Source organism: Puma concolor, chromosome B2 (assembly GCF_028749965.1).
Source record: "Puma concolor isolate L17-30 chromosome B2, mPumCon1.1.hap2, whole genome shotgun sequence".
Classification (NCBI taxonomy): Eukaryota; Metazoa; Chordata; class Mammalia; order Carnivora; family Felidae; genus Puma; species Puma concolor.
This window is the reverse complement of record NC_141671.1, coordinates 28,982,306-28,999,248: the sequence shown is the minus strand read 5'-3', so window position 1 is coordinate 28,999,248 and position 16,943 is coordinate 28,982,306. Positions and strand designations below refer to the sequence as shown.

General features: G+C 39.4%; 1 long non-coding RNA gene across 1 annotated transcript in view; it reads left to right on the top strand.

Moving 5' to 3' along the window:
* Positions 1 to 390: 390 nt before the first annotated feature.
* The window catches only part of LOC147580823 (uncharacterized), a 60,374-nt gene continuing 43,821 nt past the window's right edge, over positions 391 to 16,943 (top strand). Inside the window, exon 1 of the long non-coding RNA XR_015251128.1 lies at positions 391 to 563. This is a non-coding gene — a long non-coding RNA (uncharacterized LOC147580823). The remainder of the gene's footprint in view (positions 564 to 16,943) is intronic.

The following is a 16,943-nucleotide window of genomic DNA, read 5'->3' as shown; positions in this document are numbered from 1 at the left end:
AGTGAGACCCCTCACTTTATAAATGAGGCAACTGAGGACTTCCAATCTAAAGTGACTTATATGAGGTCACACATTTAAATAGCAGTCAATCAATATTTACTGAGCATCCAGTAGGTGCCAGGCACTGTTTTAGCGCTAAGCAAGACTGACAGAGTCCCTGCCTTCACACAGCTTACATTATACCACAGGAATCAAAGAATAAATAAACACATTAATATGTATTGTCGGGTAGTGAAAAGTGATACGGAGGAGAAATAAACAGAATAAGTGAAGCCGCACTTGGTGAGTTCTAGAAGAGCATGGAGGAGGGTGTGGCTGGAATGGAGAGTGAAGAGAGACTGCCAGGAGGTGAAGTCAGAGTGGAAGGGGGAGCTAGTCCTGGTAATACACAGTAAGCACTGGGGCTTTGCTGTAGGTGGAATGAGGAGTCTGGGAGAGTTTTGAGTAGGCCTGACAGTTCCTGTCTTCATTGTGAAGCCATCACCTGGGCTGAACATGGAGGACTGGCTGACCCAGGAAGCAGAGTGGAAACAGAGCAACTATGAGGCCACTGCAGTGCCCAGGTGAGAAGTACAGTGCTAGTGGTGGGTAAACTCTGGATCTATTTTTAAGAAGAGTGGACAATATTTGCTCATAGATTATATTGGGGTGCAAGAGAGAAAAAGAAGACTAAAGAATGATTTCAAGAGTTTGGACTGAGCTCTTGATAGAATGGGGATGTATGAAAAATCAGGTTTTAAGCACACAAAGCTGGAAGCACTTGTCAGACCCTCAACTGGACCTGGCAAGTGGTTAGCTGCTGGCCTCACCAGCCTGAAGCTGAAAGAAGTCAAGGCTGTAGATGTAAAAACTTAGGAATGGGGCACACGGAGGTGGTATTTCAGGTACTCAGCTTCGACAAACTCACTGTGTGCAGAAGATAACTGAGAGGGTCAGAGAGAAGAGGAGAGGCCACACAGAGTGGGAAGCCACAAAGCTGAGAACTAGGACAAGGCTTCCAGGAATACAGCAGAGGCAGCATTTCAAGAGGGAGTGAGTGTTGACTGTGTATTTGCTGCTGAGACATTGACACAGGGACTGGGAAATGAATGCTGGCTTTGGCAAGTGAAAGTTCGGTGGCATTAACAGCTGTTTTGGTGGGGACAGTGAGACAAAAGTCTGAGTCAAACAGAGTATGAGTAGAAGGGATGGCAAGGATAAGCAATTCAAGGGGTTTTGGCTATCAGAGAAGCAAAGAAATGGGGCAGTGGCTGGAGGGATGTATGGGATCAAGGTAAGGATTTTCGAGGTCGGAGATATAGTGCCTGTTTGTATGCTGCTGAGAATTATGCAGTTTGTTCATGCATGGAAGACAGAAAGGGAACAAATGCTCCACTGATGTCCCTGAAGAGGCAGTGGGCGGGGTGGGGGGGAGGGGTGGAAGAGGCTGGAGGTGGTGGCGACAGGCACAGGCACTCCTCCACTGTAATGAGGGATACATGACTGTTTCCACAAGCCACTCCCCACTTCTTCATTACTCATAGGACCCAGATTTTGTCCACCACCTGTGAGAGGCTATATCATTCAGGAGAGGTTGAGTCTCCCCTAGGCCCCTCAAGTGAACATTGTTTGGTGTAAGCCAGTTGCAGAGATCTGTCTTCTTGCCAAGACATATCCTTAATGCAGTCAAATACAGTTCTGAGAAGGCCTCACTTGAATGAAGGCATATGAGACAAAAATATTCCCTTCTTTTGCCTGCCCTACGTTTGGGATCTCGAGGGAACAGTTTAATTAGAAAAGCTATGCGTTCCTAATGGCAGTAGCCTGGGTCCTTGAAACTAACGCTGGGTCAACCCTAGAGCTGCCACCTCCAGGCTTCTCACTAAGTTAAATAATAACTGCCATTGCTCTTTCCAACACATCATACAGTATCTACAGTATCTGGGTTTTTATTTACTTTTGGCAAACAAGCAAAGAAGATCTGTGCTAGTTCCATAGTTATTGGTAGTTCTGGAGTAATCAGCCCCACAAGAGTGTGAATGAGACCAAAAATTCAGACACACACTCGTGACATGAACTGTAGGCACAGGGCATCCCGGAACCACAGGACCAGAATGTGTCCTTGGTACAGAGGTTTGCATGACACTTTTTGGGTACTTTCAGTAGGGCTTTGGGAAAATAACTTAAATGATCTGTGCTGCAGTTTCCTCAAATGTAAAGTGGATGTTATAATAGTACCTACCTTATAGAATTCTTGTGAGGATAAAATAAACTTACATGTGTTAAGCTGTTTAAACAGTGCCTGGTCTATACTAAGTGCTATGGTTTTAGCTATTAATTGGCCCTTTGCCTATGGCCATTTCTTTCCTATTGTAAGAAATAATTAAAGATAAAAACAGCTAAAAATTATTGAACATGTATTATGTGCCAGGCACCACACAACGTGCTCTATTAGTTGTTATCTCATTAACCCAAACTGATTATTTATTCTCTGAGGACTGCTGTTAACCTTGAGCTACCCAAGAGACTTTTTCTTTGGATCAGTCTCCCCAGAGACTCCCAACATATTTCAGAAAGAAAAAAGACAGTGTCGCCTAGCTTAGCTTTGACAAATGTGCAAATGCTCCAGACAGCATCCCAGAGACTCTTGCTACAAGCCATTTGGACCCCTCATGGGGATCATCCAAGTTTCTTCTCTGCCCTTACACCCCTCCCTGAAGTGAAGGGAGTAGGACAAAGGACTCTAAAGGCAAAAGGGGGACAGAAGTGGGGCAACAATATCCATCAGATTGGGTGGGGAGTACCCCCTGTGGATGAACCTTTGAGTCCACCCACATTTCTCCTTGCTCCTCCATGTGGCCAGAGAGAATGACCCAGAGGGGCTTTCCCTTGTGTGACAAAGGAGGAGCCCCTTCCTTTGGACAAACAAGTTGTGCAAAGAAACACAGCAGGATGACTTAGCCTGAGAAGGTAAAGGCCATACAAAGTCCTGGACAAATGCAAGGAGACCTGGAAGTGTTCCTTACTGCTAGGGTGAATTGTCTGGTGTAGCATTCCTTGGCAAATTCTCTAAGACCTCGTCACTTCAGGTTCTCAACAAAGTTACATCCGATGTATGTACAGTTCAGATTTCCAATAACTCCAAACACTTCTGTGGTCATGTCTCTGCTCAGAAACCTCCAAGTGCTTCTCACAGTTCAGTGAATTAAGTCCAACCCCTCACAGGATTTTGAAATGACTGAAGCGGCATTTCTGGCAAAGGCTCAGACACACTGAAGGCTGCGTCCTGTACACAGAGCCCACAGGTTGAGACCTCACTCTGTGATGCCTACTATGTATGGCTTCAGAGCAAGGCAGCTCCCCTCAGGGCCAGCTAAGACAGCTGCTGCTGCTTCCATGAGGAGCTCAGTCTTACTGGCTCAGTGAGTGGGGAACAGTGATGAGTGCTGACCCTTCTTGCTTCTTAGGCCCTCATGTAATAATCCCATCACCAGTCCTCAAACCAAGGCTATTCTGGAAGGAGTCACTGGGGACAGAGTACACTCTGAGCACTTCATAGATGTCTTAACTAATCATCACTCTAACAATATGAGGGTGGAATTACTCTACACAGTGTATAGACGAGGGCTGCTCAATAATATTTGGTAAAGGTTATACAACTGGTGGGCAGTGGAAATGGAATTTGAGCTGAGGTTTGACCCCAAAGCTAGTGTATTTTTCTGCATCTATTGAAATGACTATACAGTTTTCCTTTTTTGTCTTTTCTTAAGATGAATGACATTTATTACTTTTCAAATGTTGAACCAGGCTTTCATTTCTGGTCTAACTCCTCTTGGTCATATTTTATTCTTTTTATATACGGTTGACCCTTGAACAACATGGGTTTGTGCTGTGCATGTCCCCTTACATGTGATTTTTTTTAATAAATACAATATGCTGTAAATGTATTTTCTTTCCCTTATGATTTTCTTTAAAACATTTTCCTTTCTCTAGCTTACTTTATTGTAAGAATACGGTATATAATACATATACAAAATACGTGCTGATTGACTGTTATTAGTAGGTCTCTGGTCAATAGTAGACTATTAGTAACTACTTTTGGGGGGAGTCAAAGTTATATGTGGATTTTCAGCTACACAAGGCTCTATGTCCCTAATCCCTGCATTATTCAAGCTGTATTACTGGATTCAATTTGCCAATATTGTATTAAGAATTTTAGAGTCATTGTTCATGAAGGATATTGGTTAGCAGTTTTCTTCTCTTGTAATGTCTTTGTATGGTTTTGGTATTAGGGTAATATGGGTATCATAAAATGAATTGAGTGTTACGTGGATCCTGAGAAACTTAACAGGAACCCATGGGGGAGGGGAAGAAAAAAAAGAGAGGTTAGAGTAGGAGAGAGCCAAAGCATAAGAGACTCTTAAAAAATGAGAACAAACTGAGGGCTGATGGGGTGTGGGAGGGAGGGGTGGGTGACGGGTATTGAAAAGGGCATCTTTTGGGATGAGCATTGGGTGTTGTATGGAAACCAATTTGACAATAAATTTCATATATTTTAAAAAAATAAAAAAAATAAAATGAATTTGGAAACGTTCCCTTCTATATTTTGAACAAGTTCTATATTCTAAAAGAACTTAATTATTCTTAAGCGTTTTATAGAATTCACCAGTGAATTCACCTCTCAGCTTGGAGGTGTCTTTAGGTGGGAGGATTTTAAATTCTGAACTCAAATTATCTGACAGATACAGAATGATTTAGGTTATCTAATTCTTGAATGAACTTTGGTAGTTTGTCTTTCAATAAATTTGCCCATTTCATTCATGATATCAAATGTATTGGCATAAAACTGTTCATAAATTCCCTTATTAGCCATTTAATGTGTATAGAATCTGGAGTAATAGCCCTACTTAGATCTCTGACATTGGTCATTTGTGTCTTCATTTCCTACACCATTCTGGTCATAAATTTATTAATTTTATTGACTTTTTTCAAAGAACTACATTTTGGTTTTGTTGATTTTTTCTATCTTTTTTTTTTTTTTCAATTTTACTCATTTCTGCTCTTATATTGATGATTTCCTTCCCCGTGTTTCCTTTAGACTTCATTTGCACTTCTTTTCCTATTTTCTTAAGGTGAAAGCTTAAAGTATGGATTTCAGACCTTTCTTGGTATTTTATTCATTCATTCATTCATTCATTCATTCATTTTTAGAGAGAGAAAGAGCATGAGTGGGGGAGAGAGGCAGAGAGAGAGAGAATCTTAAGCAGGCTCCACACTCAACACAGAGCCTGATGTGAGGCGTGATCCCATGACTCTGGGAACATGACTTGAGCCAAATTCAAGAGTCAGACTCTTAACTGACTGAGCCACCCAGGCTCACCTGCTGTTTTCTCAGATAAGCATTTAATACTATTCATTTCCTTTTAAGCGCTGCTTTCAATGTGTCCCACAAATTTTGATGTATTGTATTTTCATTCACTTAAAAATATTTTCTAAGTTACGTTGCTATTTCTCTTTGAAACTATGGGATGTTTAGAAGTGTGTTTTTAATGTTTTATATTTTATATTGGTGAACGATCCATTTGCACTTGCAAAAAATGTGTATTATGCTATTGTTTGGTGAAGTGTTTTAAAATGTCAATTATGTAAGTTTGTTGACAGTATTATTCAGGTCCTCTATATCTTTATCGATTTTATCTCTATTCTGTCAGTCATTACAACTGTATTTATTATAGCTATAGACCCGTATATTTCTCCTCTTAGTTTTAACATTTCCGTTTTATATGAATCAAAGTTTTTATTAGGTACATACACATATAAAATTACTTTTTCTTCTTAATGAATTGATCTTTTGGTCATTAAATAATGCTCCCTGTTGGGGCACCAGGGTGGCTCAGTCGGTTGAGCATCCAACTTCGGCTCACAGTTTGTGGGTTTGAGCCCCGCATCAGGCTCTGTGCTGACGGCTTGCTCAGAGCCTGGAGCCTGGAGCCTGCTTCAGATTTTGTGTCTCCTTCTCTCTCTGCCCCTCCCCTGCTCATGCTTTGTCTCATTCTGTTTCTCAAAAATAAATAAATGTAAAAAAACAAATTAAAAAAATAAGGCTTCCTGTTATCATTGGTAATAGTTGCTGTTCTAAGGTTTACTTTTTCTGATATTAATATTGTCATTGTAACTTAATTTTGAGTTTGTAGGTATACCTTTTTCCATTCTTTTACTTTTGGCTATCAGTGTTTTTATATTTTACAGTGAGATTTTTGTACAGAGAATATAATTGGGCTTTTCTTCCTTCCTTCCTTCCTTCCTTCCTTCCTTCCTTCCTTCCTTCCTCTCTTCCAACTGTAATCTGTTTTTAACTAGGAATTTTGCATTTATTGTAATTATTGACGTAGTTGGATTTAAATTTATCATCTTGAAAAGTGTTATTATTTGTTTCACTTGTTCCTTGTTCATTTTTTTTTCTTTATTCCCTCTCTTCTTTCAATCAAATACTGGATTGAGTATTTATTATTCTAGTAAAATAATCTCCCCTGTTGTTAGTATGTTTAAAAAGTTCCTTGTTGGGGCGCCTGGATGGCTCAGTCGGTTAAGCGTCCGACTTCAGCTCAGGTCATGATCTCATGGTCCATGAGTTCAAGCCCTGCGTCGGGCTGTGTGCTGACAGCTCAGAGCCTGGAGCCTGTTTCGGGTTCTGTGTCTCCCTCTCTCTCTGACCCTCCCCTGTTCATGCTCTCTCTCTGTCTCAAAAATAAATAAACGTTAAAAAAAATTTTTTTTAAATAAAAAGTTCTTTGTTGGGGCGCCTGGGTGGCTCAGTCAGTTAAGTGTCCAACTTCAGCTCAGGTCATGATCTCACAGTTTGTGAGTTCAAGCCCCACATTGGGTCCTATGCTGACAGCTCAGGGCCTGGAGCCTGCTTCAGAGTCTGTATCTCCCTCTCTCTCTGCTCCTACCTCTCCACTTGTGCACGGCCTCTCTCTCTCTCTCTTAAAAATAAAATAAACATTCAAAAAATAAAAAAAAATAAAGAAAAAGTTCTTTGCTAGTGGGTATTATAGGGTTTATATTAACATATTCAACTTCTCATGCTATACCTTCAAATAATTTACCACTTCCATATAGTGTATAAACTTAAATTATGGTTTTCTCCTTTCTTTTTTTTCTTTAAAAAAATTTTTTTAATATAATTTATTGTCACATTGGCTACCATATGGTGTGTAAAGTGTGCTCTTGGTTTTTGGAGTAGATTCCCATGGTTCATTGCTTACATACAACACCCAGAGCTTATCCCAACAAGAGCCCTCTTCAATGCCCATCACCCAGTGTCCCCTCTTCCCCACCCCCACATCCACCCTCAGTTTTCTGTATTTAAGAGTCCCTTATGGTTTGCCTCCCTCTCTCTCTATAACTATTTTGTCCCCTTCCCATCCCCCATGGTCATCTGTTAAGTTTCTCAAGATGCACATATGAGTGAAAACATATGATGTCTGTCCTTCTCTGACTGACTTATTTCACTCAGCATAGCACCCTCCAGTTCTATCCACGTTGTTGCAAATGACCAGATTTCATTTTTTCTCATTGCCAAGTAGTTTTCCATTGTATATATAAACCACATCTTTCATCCATTCATCAGTTGATGGACTTTTAGGCTTTTTCCATATTTTGGCTATTGTTGAAAGCACTGCTATAAACATTGGGGTACATGTGCCCCTATGCATCAGCACTCTTGTATCCTTTGGATAGATTCCTAGTAGTGCTATTGCTGGGTCATAGGGTAGCTCCATTTTTAATTTTTTGAGGAAGCTCCACACTATTTTCCAGAATGGCTGCATCAGTTTGCATTCCCACCAGGAGTACAAGAGGGTTCCCATTTCTCCACATTCTCACCAGCATCTGTAGTTTCCTGAGTTGTTCATTTTAGCCACTCTGACCGGTGTGAGGTGGTATCTCAGTGTGGTTTTGATATATATTTCCTGATGCTGAGTGACATTGAGCATCTTTTCATGTGTCTGTTGGTCATCTGGATGTCTTCTTTGGGAAAGTGTCTATTCATGTCTTCTGACCATTTCTTCATTGGATTATTTGTTTTTCAGGTGTTGAGTTTGGTAAGTTCTTTTTTTTTTTAATATGAAATTTATTGTCAGTTGGTTTCCATACAACACCCAGTGCTCATGCCAACAGGTGCCCTCCTCAATGCCCATTACCCACTTTCCCTTCCCTCCCACTCCCCATCAACCTTCAGTTTATTCTCAGTTTTAAGAGTCTCTAGTGGTTTGCCTCCTTCCCTCTCTGTAACTTTTTCCCTCTTCCCCTCCCCCATGGTCTTCTGTTAAGTTTCTTAGGATCCACATAAGAGTGAGAACATATGGTATCTGTCTTTCTCTCTATGACTTATTTCACTTAGCATAACACTCTCTGGTTCCATCCATGTTGCTGCAAAAGGCCATATTTCATTCTTTCCCATTGCCACGTAGTATTCCATTGTATATATAAACCACGACTTCTTTATCCATTCATCAGTTGATGGACATTTAGACTTTCCATACTTTGGCTATTGTTGAAAGTGCTGCTATAAACATTGGGGTAAGAGTACCCCTACACATCAGCACTCCTTTATCCCTTGGGTAAATTCCTAGCAGTGCTATTGCTGGGTCATAGGGTAGATCTAGTTTTAATTTTTTGAGGAAACTCCACACTGTTGTCCAGAGCGGCTACACCAGTTTGCATTCCCACCAACAGTGCAAGAGGGTTCCTATTTCTCCACATCCTCACCAGCATCTATAGTCTCCTCATTTGTTCATTTTAGTCACTCTGACTGGCATGAGGTGATATCTCAATGTGCTTTCGGTTTGTATTTCCCTGATGAGGAGCGACGTTGAGCATCTTTTCATGTGCCTGTTGGCCATGTGGATGTCTTCTTTAGAGAAGTGTCTATTCATGTCTTCTACCCATTTCTTCACTGGATTATTTGTTTTTCAGATGTGGAGTTTGGTAAGTTCTTTATAGATTTTTGATACTAGCCCTTTGTCTGATATGTCATTTGCAAATATATTTTCCCATTCTGTTGGTTGCCTTTTAGTTTTGTTGATTGTCTCCTTTGCAGTGCAGAAGCTTTTTATCTTCATGAGGTCCAATTTTTTTTTTTTTTTTGCTTTTAATTCCCTTGCCTTTGGAGATGTGTTGAATAAGAAATTGCTGTGGCTAAGGTCAGAGAGGTTTTTTCCTGCCTTCTCCTCTAGGGTTTTGATGGTTTCTTGTCTCACATTCAGGTCCTTTATCCATTTTGAGTTTATTTTTGTGAATGGTGTAAGAAAGTGGTGTAGTTTCATCCTTCTGCATGTTGCTGTCCAGTTCTCCCAGCACCATTTGTTAAAGAGACTGTCTTTTTTCCATTGGATATTCTTTCCTGCTTTGTCAAAGATTAGTTGGCCATACTTTTGTGGGTCCAATTCTGGAGTCTCTATTCTATTCCATTGGTCTATGTTTCTGTTTTTGTGCCAATATCATGCTGTCTTGAAGACTACAGCTTTGTAGTAGAGGATAAAGTCTGGATTATGATGCCTCCCACTTTGGTCTTCTTCAATATTACTTTGGCTATTCGGGGTATTTTGTGGTTCCATACAAATTTTAGGATTGCTTGGTCTAGCTTCAAGAAGAATGCCGGTGCAATTTTGACTGGGATTGCATTGAATGTGTAGATTGCTTTGGGTAGTATTGACATTTTAACAATATTTATTCTTCCAATCCATGAACACGGAATGTTTTCCCATTTCTTTATATCTTCTTCAATTTCTTTCATAAGCTTTCTATAGTTTTCAGCATAGAGATCTGTTACATCTTTGGTTAGGTTTATTCCTAGGTATTTTATGCTTCTTGGTGCAATTGTGAATGGGATCAGTTTCTTTATTTGCCTTTATGTTGCTTCATTATTAGTGTATAAGGATACAACTGATTTCTATACATTAATTTTGTATCCTGCAACTCTGCTAAATTCATGTATCAGTTCTAGCAGACTTTTGGTGGAGTCTGCTATACATTTTCCATGTATAGTATCATGTCATCTGCAAAAAGTGAAAGCTTGACTTCATCTTTGCCAATTTTGATGCCTTTGATTTCCTTTTGTTGTCTGAATGCTGATGCTAGCACTTCCAACACTATGTTAAACAACAGCGGTGAGAGTGGACATCCCTGTCGTGTTCCTGTTCTCAGGGGGAAAGCTCTCAGTTTTTCCCCATTGACGATATTATTAACTGTGGGATTTTCATAAATGGTTTTTATAATGTTTAAGTATGTTCCTTCTATCCCAACTTTCGAGGGTTTTTATTAAGAAAGGATGCTGAATGTTGTCAAATGCTTTTTCTGCATCTATTGACAGGATCATATTCTTTCTTTTATTAATGTGATGTATCACATTGATTGATTTGCAAATATTGAACCAGCCCTGCATCCCAGGAATAAATCCCACTTGATCATGGTGAATAATTCTTTTTATATGCTGTTGAATTTGATTTGCTAGTATCTTGGGAATTTTTACATCCATGTTCATCAGGGATATTGGCCTGTAATTCTCCTTTTTTGTGGGGTCTCTTTCTGGTTTGGGAATCAGGGTAATGCTTGCTTCGGAGAATGAGTCCAGAAGCTGTCCTTCCATTTCTATTTTTTGGAACAGCTTGAGAAGGTTAGGTACTACCTCTGCTTTAAATGTCTAGTAGAATTCCCCTGGGAAGCCATCTGGCCCAGGACTCTTATTTTTTGGGAGATTTTTGACAATTGATGCAATTTCTTCACTAGTTATGGATCTGTTCAAATTTTCTATTTCTTCCTATTTTTTTTGGTACTGTGTATGTGTATCTAGAAATTTGCCCATTTCTTCCAGGTTGACCACTTTGTTGGCATATAATTTTTCATAGTATTCTGTAATAATTGTTTGTATTTCTGTGGTGTTGGTTGTGATCTTTCCTCTTTCATTTGTGATTTTGTCTATTTGGGTCCTCTCTCTTTTCTTTTTGAGAAGTCTGGCTAGTGGTTTATCAATTTTGTTTATTTTTTCAAAAAAACATCTCTTAAATTCATTGATCTGTTCTCCTGATCTATTTTGTTTATTTCTGCTTTAATATTTATTATTTATCTTCTGCTAGTTTTGGGGTTTCTTTGCTGTTCTGCTTCTAGTTCTTTTAGGTGTGAGTTAGGTTTTGTATTTTGGATTTTTCATGTTTCTTTAGATAGGTCTGGATTGCAATGTATTTTCCTCTTATGACTGCCTTTGCCTCATCCCAAAAGTTTTGGACTGTTGAGCTTTCATTTTAAGTTTCTTCCATATATTTTAAAATTTTTCTTTAATTGCCTGGTTGACTCATTCATTCTTTAGTAGGATGTTCTTTAACCTCCATGCATTTGGAGGATTTCCAAACTTTTTCTTGTGGTTGATTTCAAGTTTCATAGTGCTGTAATCTAAAATATGCATGGTATTATCTCAATTCTTTCATATTTATTGAGGGCTGTTTTGTGACCCAGTATGTGATCTATCTTGGAGAACGTTCCATGTGTACTCAAGAAGAAAGTATGTTGTGCTGCTTTGGGATGTAGAGTTCTAAATATATCCGTCACGTCCATCTGGTCCAATGTGCCATTCAGGGCCATTGTTTCTTTACTGATTCCCACTAGATGATCTGTGCACTGTTGTAAGTGGAGTATTAAAGTCCCCTGCAATTACCATATTCTTAACAATAAGGTTGCTTATGTTTGTGATAATTGATTTATATATTTGGGTTCTCCCAAGTTGGAAGAATAAACATTTACCATTGTTAGCTCTTCTTGATGGATAGACCCTGTAATTATGATATAATGCCCTTGTTCATCTCTTGTTATGTCCTTTAGTTTAAAATCTAGTTTGTCTGAGGGGCGCCTGGATGGTTTGGTTGGTTAAGCGTCCGACTTCAGCTCAGGTCATGATCTCCTGGACCGTGAGTTCGAGCCCCACGTCGGGCTCTGTGCTGACAGCTCAGAGCCTGGAGCCTGTTTCAGATTCTGTGTCTCCCTCTCTCTCTGCTCCTCTTCCCCTGTTCATGCTCTGTCTCTGTCTCAAAAATAAATAAATGTTAAAAAATTTTTAAAAAATCTAGTTTGTCTGATATAATAATGGCTACTCCAGCTTTCTTTTGACTTCTAGTAGCATGATAGATGACTCTTCATCCCCTCACTTTCAATCTGAAGGTGTCCTTAGGTCTAAAATGGGTCTCTTGTAGACAGCATATAGATGGTTTTTTTTAAAATCCCCTGTGTCTTTTGACTGGGGCGTTTAGTCCATTTAAATTCATAGTTATTGAAAGAGATGGATTTAGTGTCATTGTATTATGTATAGGTTTAATGCTTGTGGTGATGTCTCTGGTCCTTTGTGGTCTTTGTAGCATTCCACTCATAGAGTTCCCCTTAGGATCTCTTGCAGGGCTTGTTTAGTGGTCATGAACTCCTTCAGTTTTTGTTTCCCAGGAAAATATTTTTCTCTCCTTTTATACTTTTTAAAAATGTTTTTAATGTTTATTTTTGAGAGAGAGACATACAGAGTGCTAGCGGGGGAGGGTCAGAGAGAGACACGGAATCTGAAGCATGCCTCAAGCTCTGGGCTGTCAGAACAGAGCCCGATGCAGAGCTTGAACTCACAAACCCTGAGACCATAACACAAGCGGAAGTCAGACACTTAACCAAGTCACCCAGGTGGCCTCTCTCCTTTTGTTCTGAATGAAAGCCTTGCTGGATAAAGGATTCCTGGCTGCATATTTTTCCTATTCAGCATATTGACTATTTCCTGCCACTTCTTTCTGGTCTGCCAGAAAGTGGACAGGTCTGCTACTACCCTTATGTGCCTACCCTTGTAGATTAAAGTCCTAGCTGCTTTCCGAATTCTCTTTGTATTTTGTTAGTTTCACTATGATGTGCCATGGAGAAAACCTATCCTTGAATCTGAAAGGAATTCTCTGTGCCTCCTGGATTTGGATGTCAACTTCCTTCGTCAGATTAATCAAGTTCTCAACAATAATTTTTTCAAATAAACCTTCTGCCCCTTTCTCATTTCTTATTCTGGAACTTCTATTGTGTAGATATTTTTATATTTCATTGAATCACTTAGTTCTGTAATTCTCCCCTTGTGGTCTAAGATTTTCTTATCTCTCTTTTTATCAGCTTCATCATTTTCCCATGATTTAGCTTCTATTTCATTTATCTTCCCTTCTGCTTCCTCCATCCTCGCTTTCACTGCATCTAGTTTATTTTGTACCTCATTTACAACATTTCTTAATTCATTGTGACAATTTCTTAGTTACTTGATCTCTGGAGCAGTAGATTCTCTGCTGTCTTCTATGCTTTTTTCAAGCCCATCTATTAATCTTATGAGTATTATTCTAAATTCTTGATCAGATAAATTGTTTATATTTGTTTTGAGTAATTCTCTGTCATTTCTTCCTGGAATTATTTTTGAAAATTCTTCCTTTTCATCATTTTGGCCATTTTTCTGTCCTTTATGTATTTTAATATCTTGTTATGTGTCCTGCATGCATGTACACTACTATATTAAAAAGGGGTCATACACTGTCCACAGCCTGGCCCTTCAGGAGGTGTTTTTGGAATGTGTTGCATGCTCTCTGTTGTTGTGACTCTGCTCATCTCCCTACTGGTAGTGGGGCTTTGGAGCTTGCACCAGGTGTGTTTTGATTTGTTCATTGAAGTAATCCTGAAAAAAAAACTTAAAAGTGGGGGTGATTGTAGGAGAAGACTTATCTCTTGTGAAGAGAGAAATGACAGGGGTGGGAAAAAAGAAAAGAAAAAAAATTGACCAGGCAAAGAATCAGAGAAACTATACAGCTTAATCCAGAAAGAGAGAAGGAGGGGTAAATAAAGGAGATACAGAAGAGGAGTAAAAGTAATAGATTAAAAATGTCTATTTAAACAAACCAACAACCAGAAGAGAGAAGGGAAGAAATAATAGGAAGAAATGGAAGAAAAAATATATATAATAATTGACCAAGAATCAAATTAGAAAATGCAAAACCGTTGGACTGATGGTGCCCTAGAACTGGTGGCTGCACTGGTCTGGAAAAGGGGCCGTTTGGTTCAGTCAGTGTCAATCTTACTCTAGTAGATACACAGCTACTGTGCATAGAGGGGAACGGTTTGGTGTAGGCTGGTCCCATCTCCACTGTGGGCCTGCTCTCCCTTCCCTGAAGCCCTACCTTGTTGGTGATGGGGAGAAAAATGGCCACACCCCAGTATCTCCTCCCCAGACCAGGTGTCCCAGACCACTCTGTTCAGGCCATCCTCACAGTGCCACATGGACTTGAGTGGGATGGTTTGTCCCACTCTACAGTCTCTCATACCTTCCAGGTGGTTGGCTGGGATTCAAACCCTGATGTCTTAAAGGATCCCACTCCACATGCCTTAGTCATGGGGTAGTGCCACTCCACCCAACCAGCTGACAAAGGCCTCTGGTTGGAGGGCGCCTGCATGGTCTTTTGTCCTTGGAGTGGCTATATACCTTCTTCCCACAGCACTAAAGGGAGGGGACTGCTCTCTCTGCACCTCTGAACTAGCTACTGAACCTGGGGCTGCCCCCCCCCACGCTATACCCCCCACAGGTGCATGTACAGTGAGACAGGCCCCAGTCCAGAGAAAGCCCTGCAACCCTCCATGATGATGCTGTCTGTTTTGTCTCTCCCAATTCACAATCACATACCCATAGCCCACTAAGTTGTCCCCATGGGCCCCTGGAGATGTTTCTGTCACTCTGTAGCTTGGATTCCTGGAATTCCAAGACTTCTGGCCTCAGTACTGCTGTATTTGAGGGATGAGGGAAGCTTGGGTGCCTTTATTCTCCACCATGTTGACTCCTCCCACCGGTGTCTAGTTTTTTTTTTTTTTTTTTCTTTTTAACAAGCAGACTTGGGCACCTGGATGGATCACTTGTTTGAGCGTCCTATTCTTGATTTTGGCTTGGGTCATGATCTCATGTTTCACAGAAACAAGCCCTATGAAGGGCTCTGAGCTGACAGCACAGAGCCTGCTTGTTATTCTCTCTCCCTCTCTTTCTGCCCCTCCCAAGCCACACACTGTCTCTCTCAAAATAAATAAATAAACTTAAATAAAAACAAGCAGATCAAAACACACATAGGATCAAGCTAATCCTGTTTATTTTTTCTGGACAAAATGACATGATGGGGGAATTCATCCCAAAAGAAAGAACAGGAAGTAGAAGTAATTGTCAGAGATTTAATCAATATAGATATAAGTAAGATATCTGAGCTAGAATTTAAAACAACAATTATAAGGATACTAGCTTGACTTGAAAAAAAGCATAGAAGACACTAGAGAATCCCTTACTGGATAGATAAAAAAATTAAACTCTAGTCAGGTCAAAATTAAAATGCTATAACTGAGATGCAAACCCAAATGGATGTCATAACAATGAGGATGGATGAAGCAGAGGAACAAATCAATGATATAGAAGATTAAATTATGGAAAATAATGCAGCTGAAAAGAAGGCAGGAAGGTATGGGATCGCAAATGTAGATTCAGAGAACTTAGCAACCCATTAAAATTGAGTAACTTTCATATCATAGGAGTCCTAGGGATTAAGAGAGGAAAAAAGGGGCCAGAGGGTTTATTTCAGCAAATCATAGCTGAAAACTTTCCTGGGAAAGAACAATGACATCAAAATCTAAGAAACACAAAGAATTCCCATTAAATGGCTTGGAATGACACACTGGACTGGTTGGATTTACCAGGTATATTCAGAACATTTCATTCTAAAACAGTCTTTTTGAGTGCAGATGGACCATTCTCCAGAATATATCCCATACTGTGTCACAAATCGGCACTCAACAAGTACAGAAAGATTGAAATCATACCATGCATATATTCAGACCACAGTACTATGAAACTTGAACTCAACCAGAATAAATAATTTGAAAACACCACATATAAATGGTAGTTAAAGAACATCTTACTAAAATTGAATGTAATAACCAGAAAATTTAAAAAGAAATTAAAAAGATACATGGAAGCAAATGAAAATGAAAACAGGATAGTCCAAAACCTTGGGATACAGCAAAGGTGGTTTAGGAAGAAAGTATATTGCAAAACAGGCCTACCTCAAGAAGCAAGAAGAGTCTCAAATACACAACCTAACCTTATACCTAAAGGAGCTAGAAAAGGAACAGAAAATAAAGCTGAAAGCCAGAAGAAGGGAAAAAATAAAGATTAGAGCAGAAATAAATAATACAGAAACAAAAAAATCAGAACATATCAACAAAACTGAGAGCTGTTTCTCTGAAAGAATTAAAAAAGTAGATAAACCCCTAGCCAGACTTATGAAAAAGGAAAGCTAAAGGACCCAAATAAATAAAATCATGAATGAAAAAGGAGAGATTACAACCAACCCCATAGAAATACAAACAATTATAAGAGAGTACTATGAAAAAGTATATGCCAACAAACTGGGAAATCTGTGAAAAATGAACAAATTCCTAGAAACTCACACACTACCAAAACTGACAGAAATGGGAAGACATAGAAAATTTGAACAGACCTATAACCAGCAAAGAAATTGAATCAGTAACCAGAAATCTCCCAACAAATAAATCTTGGGCCAGATGGCTTCCAAGGGGAATTTTACCAGGAATTAAAAGAAGAGCTAATATCTATTCTTCTCAAAAGTTCTTAAAAAAAAGAAATGGAAAGAAAACTTCCAAACTCATTCTATGAGGTCAGCATTACCTAGACTCCAAAACCAAAGACCCCCTAAAAAGGAGAATTAAGGAAAATATCCCTGATGAACCTGAATGCAAAAATTCTCAACAAGAGACTAGCACCAACAGTACATTAAAAGAATTAGGAACCACAATCAAGTGGGATTTATTCCTGGACTGCAAGCATAGTTCAATATTCGCAAATCAACCAATGTGATACACCACAT